Here is a 9316-nt window from a genome sequence, read left to right as displayed (position 1 = left end):
TGTATACGTGATTAGCATTAAAATTAAAGAGTACATTATCGTTTTAGTTCTACTTTTTTTTACCGACTAACAGCTTTTAAGTAGAAATTCGTCAGTGGAATACAGTAAATTGTCCAGGAGAAATGATTTTATGTTGGATTTAAAACTTGCTTTGCTACCTGCTAGGCATTTTATAGTATTGGGCGAATGATCAAAGTGTTTTCTCAAATACAAGTATATGGTTCCAGAGATGTGGTTCCAGAGACTTTTCAGATCTCAGACATATATGACGTATATATGCAGATTGAAGCGACGAAAGGAATTTGTATCAAGGCCGGGATTCGAACCTGGGCCTCCTGCTCACAAGGCAGTTGGGCTAACCACTACGCCACCCTGGCACCGTGGCTTTGCACATTTTCACGGATTACCCCAGGTCGCTACCTTCCTCCGCCCAGATTTCCATCCACAACTCAGTCCACTTGTTACCCCACTAAACTTCAACAGTATTGCAGAGACCCTCCAGCTGCACTGGAATAGCACCTCAATATCGAATGAGACGGGCCTTTATACAAATTGTCATTCGTCGCTTCAGCCTGCATACATACAACAAAATATTTTTTTGCTGCTTATTGAACTCTTCTCTGAGCCACTGTCGCCTTTTTTCCTCTGGTATTGTATTGATGGACATCACTGTTCTTCTAAAATTTTGATGAACTTTTATGACGAGTTTCACTAGTGATTATGTGTATTGTGATGGCGCAGTTAAACTGCATAGCTCCTTGAAGAGATAACTACATGACGTGCGTGGGTGACCCAACATAATATTCTTACTGCTCCCTTTTGCGCAATCAATACTTTCGTTCCAAGGGGTACCGAATGGTCAACACACTAGACTCGAATTTGGGAGGACGACAGTTCAACCCCGCGTCCGGTCATCCTGATTTAGGTTTCCCCTGATTTCCCTAAATGACGCCAGGAGAATGCTGGTATGGTTGCTTTGAAAGGACACGGCTGACGTCCTTCTCCATGCTTCCCTAATTCGACGAGACCGACGGCCTCGCGGTTTGGTCTCCTCCCCAGATCAACCCTAACCCCGTTCCAAGGGTTAAGTTACGTCACTGAATTGTTCCATACGATATTACTGAGTAGAAATAGGCAAAAATATCATGAAGATAATTTATTTTTTTCCGAGGTTAGCAATCATGCGAGAACAAAAGCAGCTGAATTTAATTGTTTGACAAGCTTTCATCAATAAGTAAACCCAAAAATGTGGAGCATTCCACCCTATTTACTGACTTTTGCTTATGTGCTCATACACAGTTCTGTACAACTATTTGTTGTACAGAACTAAATATAGATTGTTTTTCTTCTCTTTTTCATCAAATTATAAGGGGAGTCCATTTTCTGTAAACCATTTAATAATTCTTGGGAAAATATCATTTCAAATCACTTCTATTGATTCTCTCCAGTGGGTTTAACTGTAACACTAGTATCATATGAAAAAAAAAAATCAATTTCGCTTGTTGAATGTTAAGTAGAAGGTTGTTTAGTTATACCACTGAGGCAGGGAGCTGACTCAAAATTGAACCAGGTGGGACTCTCTTTGCGATTTATTCCCACTCAGTAAAGTTTTTAACCCTTCCAACTTTGTTTGAAATACTCAGCACAATTTTTTGCAATCTGTTTGTTAACCATGATCGAACCACATTGCTTTAATACTGGAAACTTACGCTTACAGTATTACTCATTTCGACTATGATCACGTTAATCTTCATATACGAAGACATGAGGACATGTGTTGTTGCGACCGTAATTTTTCGCAAGTGTTTGAAGTTGTCTGTGCAATCTCATTTGTGACTGCTTAACATTAGATCTTGTACTCTGTTATGATGTTACATTGCCTTTTTCTTCAGCTTTGTCGTTTATGCAGTATCGTGAGGACCGTCGATGACCGACGCCGGTCATAATAAATAACAATTACAAAACAGTATTGTGTAACGCATTCTTCCTAGTATTTATGTGCTGTTGGCAGTCGCCTGTTAAAAATGCTGACTAAAATTTTGGTTAGATATTAGCGACAGAGTGGCACTTTACAACAAGCGTATGGTTCACCAGAGCTAATCTTCATATACGAAGACATGAGGACATGTGTTGTTGCGACCGTAATTTTTCGCAAGTGTTTGAAGTTGTCTGTGCAATCTCATTTGTAACTGCTTAACATTAGATCTTGTACTCTGTTATGATGTTACATTGCCTTTTTCTTCAGCTTTGTCGTTTATGCAGTACCGTGATGACGGTCGATGACCGACGCCGGTCATAATAAATAACAATTACAAAACAGTATTGTGTAACGCATTCTTCCTAGTATTTATATGCTGTTGGCAGTCGCCTGTTAAAAATGCTGACTAAAATTTTCGTTAGATATTAGCAACAGAGTGGCACTTCACAACAAGCGTATGGTTCACCAGAGCTAATGCACTGCATAGGAAAACAGAAAGACTTTTTTGTCTGTTAGGATTTAAAGTTCTTCGCTTAAGGTGATAAGGAGTTGCAAACCGATATTTCGTATCATTTCTCCATCTCTCTCTCTCTCTCTCTCTCTGTCTCTCTTCTACACACACATACACACACACACACACACACACACACACACACACACACACACACATACACACGTGTAACGTAGCAAGTTACTATGAGATAACATTCTCTGCAGTAAGGCACGCAGCCTTGTAGCACGGTGGCTTCAGGATGGCTACGTTTTCTCTTCACTCTGACTCACAGCGCAACCGGCCTTTTCCAGCCGTGAGAATGGTCTCAAGTAACATTTAGTCGGTACGCAAATTCATACCCCTCACGAATCTAAATAAACCATAGTAATTATCAGCCGATTTTTTTCAAAATTGGTACGCAATCTTTTGTTATTAAGGAAGGGTTCTTGTAAAAAGTTCAGATTTTTAACTGTTATAGTTATGGCTATTGAGGAAATTTCTTAAATATCCTAAAACCGACACTTACGTTTCAAAACACAGTTGGGAACAATAACCAAATGTCTTTTATTATCATATGAAGTCATAACAAAGCTCGCAGTATATAAAATCACATAATTGGAATTTTCTTTTCAAAACTTTAATTACTCTATGTTATGTAGTATAAAAAATCATTCAAAATTATTATTTGCTGATTATGTTGTTGTGTAAATGCATGGGAATGAATGAGAGAGTGTATGTGGAACATATGTTAAAACGTTATGTCATTTTACGTAAAACCTTATAAAATTGGTCGGCCGGTGTGGCCGAGCGGTTCTAGGCGCTTCAGTCTGGAACCACCCGACAGCTACGGTCGCAGGTTCGAATCCTGTCTCGGGCATGGAGGTGTGTGATGTCCTTAGGTTAGTTAGGTTTAAGTAGTTCTTAGTTCTAGGGGACTGATGACCTCAGATGTTAAGTCCCGTAGTGCTCAGTCATTTTCTTATAAAATTGAACCGTGGGAAAATTGTGTTGCAACCACGATGCTGATGGCGTGTGTCGATGTGTGTTTGCTTCTGTAAGAGCAGCCGGAATAAAAGTCTGAAGTGGAATAAGTTTCTTTATTAATTTACTGAATATTTTGCATTTCGTTCTAGTTTATTAAACAATATATTAAGAATTGAAATTGTAATGGCGTATATATCCGATTAGTGGTTTACTAAGGCAAGTTTTGCCCCGACAATGATCTGGAAGGATAATTCTGATTGGTCTTTCAGATCAATAGCCAATCAGAATTAAGCTGTTAACACGTGCAGATAATAGACAGGCAGAGAGGAGAGGAGCATCTGGAGAGTTTCTCGCTAATCTGCTTCTGGGTAACAACATGCTAGATGTTTCCGTGAAAACAGTATGTAAAATGAAGAGCTAATTATATCATTTCAGATAGAAAGCGTCGTAACTAAAACGGCTTAAGTTACGAACAGTTTGATGAAAGAATGATATTTCGGAATCAATTAGTTGAAGTTTTATAAGCGTTTGATCTTTTGGTCGTAGAGACAATTCTGCGTGGCATATTCTGAGTTCTTTATGGAATGCTTTGGCGAGCACTTCTAACATAGAAGAATACTGAAACGACCGAATGTTAAACTCGCTAATAATGGTGGGTCAGTGACTGTTAGATCGCAAAATTAGCCAGGTCGGACTTGCAGGAATTCTGTGAAATATGTTGGATGAAGAATAAACTCAGAATAATAGAGCATTTGCATGATTAAATACGGACTTTATAGCCATTTCATGTGCTTCCTTATGAATAAAAAGGCTTTAATAGAATTTTCAAATGCTTACTGCAATTAAACTGCATTCTCATACCGCCCAAAACTTGTGGAAATGAACTTACAGGAGCTGATTCGCAACTTGAGTTACGCGGCGTCTGTGTGGTAGGTACCGGCCGTGTTGGCCGAGTGGTTCTAGGCGCTTTAGTCCAGAACCACGCGACTGCTACGGTCGCAGGTTCGAGTCGTGCCTCGGGCATGGATGTGTGTGATTTCCTTAGGTTAGTTAGGTTTAAGTACTTCTAAGTTCTAGGGGACTGATGACCTCAGATAAGTCCCATAGTGCTTAGACCCATTGAACCATTTGTGTGGTAGGTATTAGGTAGTGGTTTCATCAACGCTGCTTTACACTGCCTAGCGTGTATCTAGTACTGCAGAGTGAAGGGACGTCGGAAGGAAGAAATATAGAAGTAGGTGAACTGTTCGAAGAAAGAGACTGAGAGAGAGTAAGGAGACCGAGGAACGACAGACCGACCACGCCCCGTCGCACACACACACACGCACACGCACACACACTCACACACACACACACACACACACACACACACACACAGCACAAGTTTAAATAGGGTCCATTGTTTGACAATGGAAAATGTTGGCATGCTGAGGGGCGGATTTTAAAACACAGTTTACCGAAACACAACTAGAACGGTACACACAGAGGAATTAAGAACGCCCTAATTGGATTATGACGTTGAAGAAGAATCGCGTTCCTGCTATAAAATCCCTTGTAGAATTTTCTCTGCTATAAAATACTTGTGGTTTCAGCTGCTGTGGTCAAAACACATGTAACATCCTTTCGATTTGTATATGGGTGCAAGAACATGATTCTGACATTTATTCACTAATTTCATGAGGAAGAAAGGTTGGTGCATGTCGTACGTTACATCAGAATCTGTCTACAGTGCTCTCTGCTAATGTGTGATTAGCTATTTCCAGGGTAATTACAATTATGTCTCGTGTATTCTAACTATCAGTACTTGGGAGAACATGTTAAGACAACGATATTGTGGTGGAAAATAGGTGATGAAAGAAAGAGCGAGAACGAAGAAGCTTCGCTACTAATACAGCTATGTCTATGTGCCGTAACGTCTACACTGCTTCCGCGTATTGACTTCTATTTATCCTCACTGTGTTTGAAATCAGAAAGTGAATGTTGATAAGGAAGTGCCTATAGTAATTCACGCGAGCTATAGGACTCTAAGCATTGTATATATTCACATATCTAATTTTGTTTCCCAGCTAGTTTCTTTCACTCAGTTAATTTTGCTGATGTATTGATATGTTTTATGTTGCTTGTCGTGCACCTATATCGCTCAGTATCTGTCATTGGTTGTAAAGAGAATCACCCTTTCGCTGGTTTCGGGCACTCCACCAGCTTTCGTCTGGAAAGGAACTCATCATCTGACCTGCCAGTTTTCAAGAGTGTTTCAGATCTTGTGACATTCATCGCCTTCTTGTTTACTAAACTCTTTCTGGTCTCGTCTATTCCGTTAGACTTCTCTCCTCGGAGCCAGTCTGTGGCGGTGCGGTATTGGATACAGTCCATGGGACACCAGCAGCCGGCCGAAGTGGCCGAGCGGTTAACGCGCTACAGTCTGGAACCGCACGACCGCTACGGTCGCAGGTTCGAATCCTGCCTCGGGCATGGATGTGTGTGATGTCCTTAGGTTAGTTAGGTTTAAGTAGTTCTAAGTTCTAGGGGACTTATGACCACAGCAGTTGAGTCCCATAGTGCTCAGAGCCATTTGAACCATTTTTGACACCAGCAGGGCGTCCACTGGCATTGTTTTGTAGGACACTCACATACTCAGACGTTCTTCAGGCGGAATTCTAAGCAATGACTTTCACAAAGTTTATACAAATGTTCCAGTCTTCACTTTTACGAGCAGTTACGTATTTCATCCTTGCGGATTACACGTGTTAAAGAACAAGTGTGGTTTCGTTCCGATATATGTGACAATGGATCATTTTCCCTTACCAAAATCGTACATCGACGGGCAGTGTATTATGATTGACACTATCGCTCATATTGTCATTATAGTGCTCAATAAAAAAAGGAGATTATTCATTACTTAATAATAAAGAATTCTCATCATTATCCGATGAGAGCTTTCTGAATATAGGCAGCTAGTTTCGATAACCATTGAACACGGAAGACCTAAAGAGACACCGTACCTGATAAAACGAATTAACAACCCAGATGTTTTTGTCGGATGTCGATGTGACTTCGTACAGACACACACCATCGATAGGTACGTAAAAGATTAGAGTTTCAGTTCTCTGTTACACGTAGAACTGTCATCAGAGTACATTAGCGATGTTTGTATGTAGTATTGTTATCAGGTCTGGCGGGGAATGTAAGTAACATGGACAGCGTCACATCTTGACTGAATACTGTGAAGAACAGGGAGATGACGCGTACTCGTCTGAGACAGCGTTATCAGCATCTGACAGTTTGAGAGGGGCTCATTGTAGTCTCCCTCTGGCTGGTTGTTCGAATCGTGTATACATATTTGTGGGCATTCAGATGTGACAGTGTCCCGACGTTGGACTGCCTGGGAACTTCAGGACAGATATACTCTTGGTCAACGTTCCACTCCAGCAAGTCTGATCACCACAAGGGAGTATCGCCGTATTATGCACCACGCACATTGTAACCCCTTCACATACACGCCTGCCATCCGAAACAAGTAATGTAACTCCTCAAACATTATGTGTCCACCAGCACATTTGTCGGAATCTAGCAAGAGACAGGTTGACTTTCTTTGTTGGGCAGCGTAGCTCGAAACATTTTTCGTAGAAAGCAGCCTTTTCATTTGTTTTCAACGTTATGAAACCAATTTGTGCGGGATGTGACAAAATTGTTGTTGTTGTTGTGGTCTTCAGTCCTGAGACTGGTTTGATGCAGCCCTCCATGCTACTCTATCCTGTGCAAGCTTCTTCATCTCCCAGTATCTACTGCAACCTACATCCTTCTGAATCTGATTAGTGTATTCATCTCTTGGTCTCCCTCTACGATTTTTACCCTCCACACTGCCCTCCAATGCTAAATTTGTGATCCCTTGATGCCTCAAAACATGTCCTACCAACCGATCCCCTCTTCTAGTCAAGTTGTGCCACAAACTTCTCTTCTCCCCAATCCTATTCAATACCTCCTCATTAGTTACGTGATCTACCCACCTTATCTTCAGCATTCTTCTGTAGCACCACATTTCGAAAGCTTCTATTCTCTTCTTGTCCAAACTAGTTATCGTCCATGTTTCACTTCCATACATGGCTACACTCCATACAAATACTTTCAGAAACGACTTCCTGACACTTAAATCTATACTCGATGTTAACAAATTCCTCTTCTTGAGAAACGCTTTCCTTGCCATTGCCAGTCTACATTTTATATCCTCTCTACTTCGACCATCATCGGTTATTTTACTCCCTAAATAGCAAAACTCCTTTACTACTTTAAGTGTCTCATTTCCTAATCTAATTCCCTCAGCATCACCCGACTTAATTTGACTACATTCCATTATCCTCGTTTTGCTTTTGTTGATGTTCATCTTATATCCTCCTTTCAAGACACTGTCCATTCCGTTCAACTGCTCTTCCAAGTCCTTTGCTGTCTCTGACAGAATTACAATGTCATCGGCGAACCTCAAAGTTTTTACTTCTTCTCCATGAATTTTAATACCTACTCCGAATTTTTCTTTTGTTTCCTTTACTGCTTGCTCAATATACAGATTGAATAACATCGGGGAGAGGCTACAACCCTGTCTTACTCCTTTCCCAACCACTGCTTACCTTTCATGCCCCTCGACTCTTATAACTGCCATCTGGTTTCTATACAAACTGTAAATAGCCTTTCGCTCCCTGTATTTTACCCCTGCCACCTTCAGAATTTGACAAAATTAGGGAATAAAAACTGCCCGTTACGTAACATGTTTGTGTATGAAAATTCAGATCAGATGTTACCCCCTTTTGATTAATGAGGTATTAAAATATCAAGGTATTTTCTAGGGCATAGTACCTGCCATAGCCAACGGCCTTCCAGCAGTAGTAAAACGGATCTACATCAGATCACCGAAGTAAAGTATTGTCTGCCTTGGCTAGCACTTGGATGGGTGACCGTCCGGTCTGGCGAGCGCTGTTGGCAAGCGGAGAGCACTCAGCACTTGTGAGGCAAACTGAGGAGCTACTTGAGTGAGAATTAGCGGCTCCGGTGACGAAAACTGACAACGACCGGGAGAGCCATATGCTGACCACATGCCCCTCCAGATCCGCATCTAGTGACGCCTATGGACTGAGGATGACACGGCGATCCGTCAGTACCCTCAGAATCTTCCGAGACTTGCTCGGACGCAGTTCCGCTAAATCAGATAACTTCATCGGTGTTGTCTCAATGTGCTCATGAATATTGTAGAATGATTGCAATGAAAGACGCAACATGAATGTTGCGAAAAAAGTTCTCCTACTGCATTAACCTACCGCACAGCGTTAGAGTTTAACTCGTGCGCTGCCTGTTGTAAGTCTCAACCGGGATCTGCCAACGCAGTCCATAAACATGAGTCTCGCTGTACTTGGCTGTCCTTAGTGTTGGTGCTGCTCCGTCTTTTCACAACCGCCAGAGAAAAAGCCGCTTGGTGCATAGATTCCAGATTAATGAGTGCTGTCACGTGTCCACCACGGACGCTAATGAATGTGCGCTCAGTCCTCAGAATGCAGCCGTACCGCTGATAATTTATCGCAGCACGCCTGTGTCGCGAAAGCAGCGTCAGATAACGAACATGTTAAGAGCCACGGTGCGCATTAATCACAACGCGACAACGTACGGCACGCTGGCTGGAATTAACGACACTGTTGCTGACAGCTGAAAGAGGAGAAAAGTGAGTATGTGTTGTTGTCTATGCGTATGTCACCGTCGTGATAGACTTGTTCTTCTCGGGAGAGTAGGCCGCGCACCATACTGTAGCGAGTGGATCCTGTTTGCGCTAATAAAGTAGTGGCATTGCAAATCTATTTTGCTTGGGTCCACAGCCACTG

General features: G+C 41.7%; 1 non-coding gene across 1 annotated transcript; it reads right to left on the bottom strand.

Moving 5' to 3' along the window:
- Positions 1-305: 305 nt before the first annotated feature.
- Positions 306-377, bottom strand: Trnat-ugu (transfer RNA threonine (anticodon UGU)). Its single transcript has one exon. It is a non-coding gene; the product is annotated as a tRNA-Thr (tRNA).
- Between the last annotated feature and the right edge of the window lie 8939 nt (positions 378-9316).

This window comes from Schistocerca cancellata, chromosome 1, assembly GCF_023864275.1.
Source record: "Schistocerca cancellata isolate TAMUIC-IGC-003103 chromosome 1, iqSchCanc2.1, whole genome shotgun sequence".
In the NCBI taxonomy this organism is placed as follows: Eukaryota; Metazoa; Arthropoda; class Insecta; order Orthoptera; family Acrididae; genus Schistocerca; species Schistocerca cancellata.
Note: the sequence above shows the minus strand (reverse complement) of the source record. Positions and strands in the feature narration are given on the sequence as shown.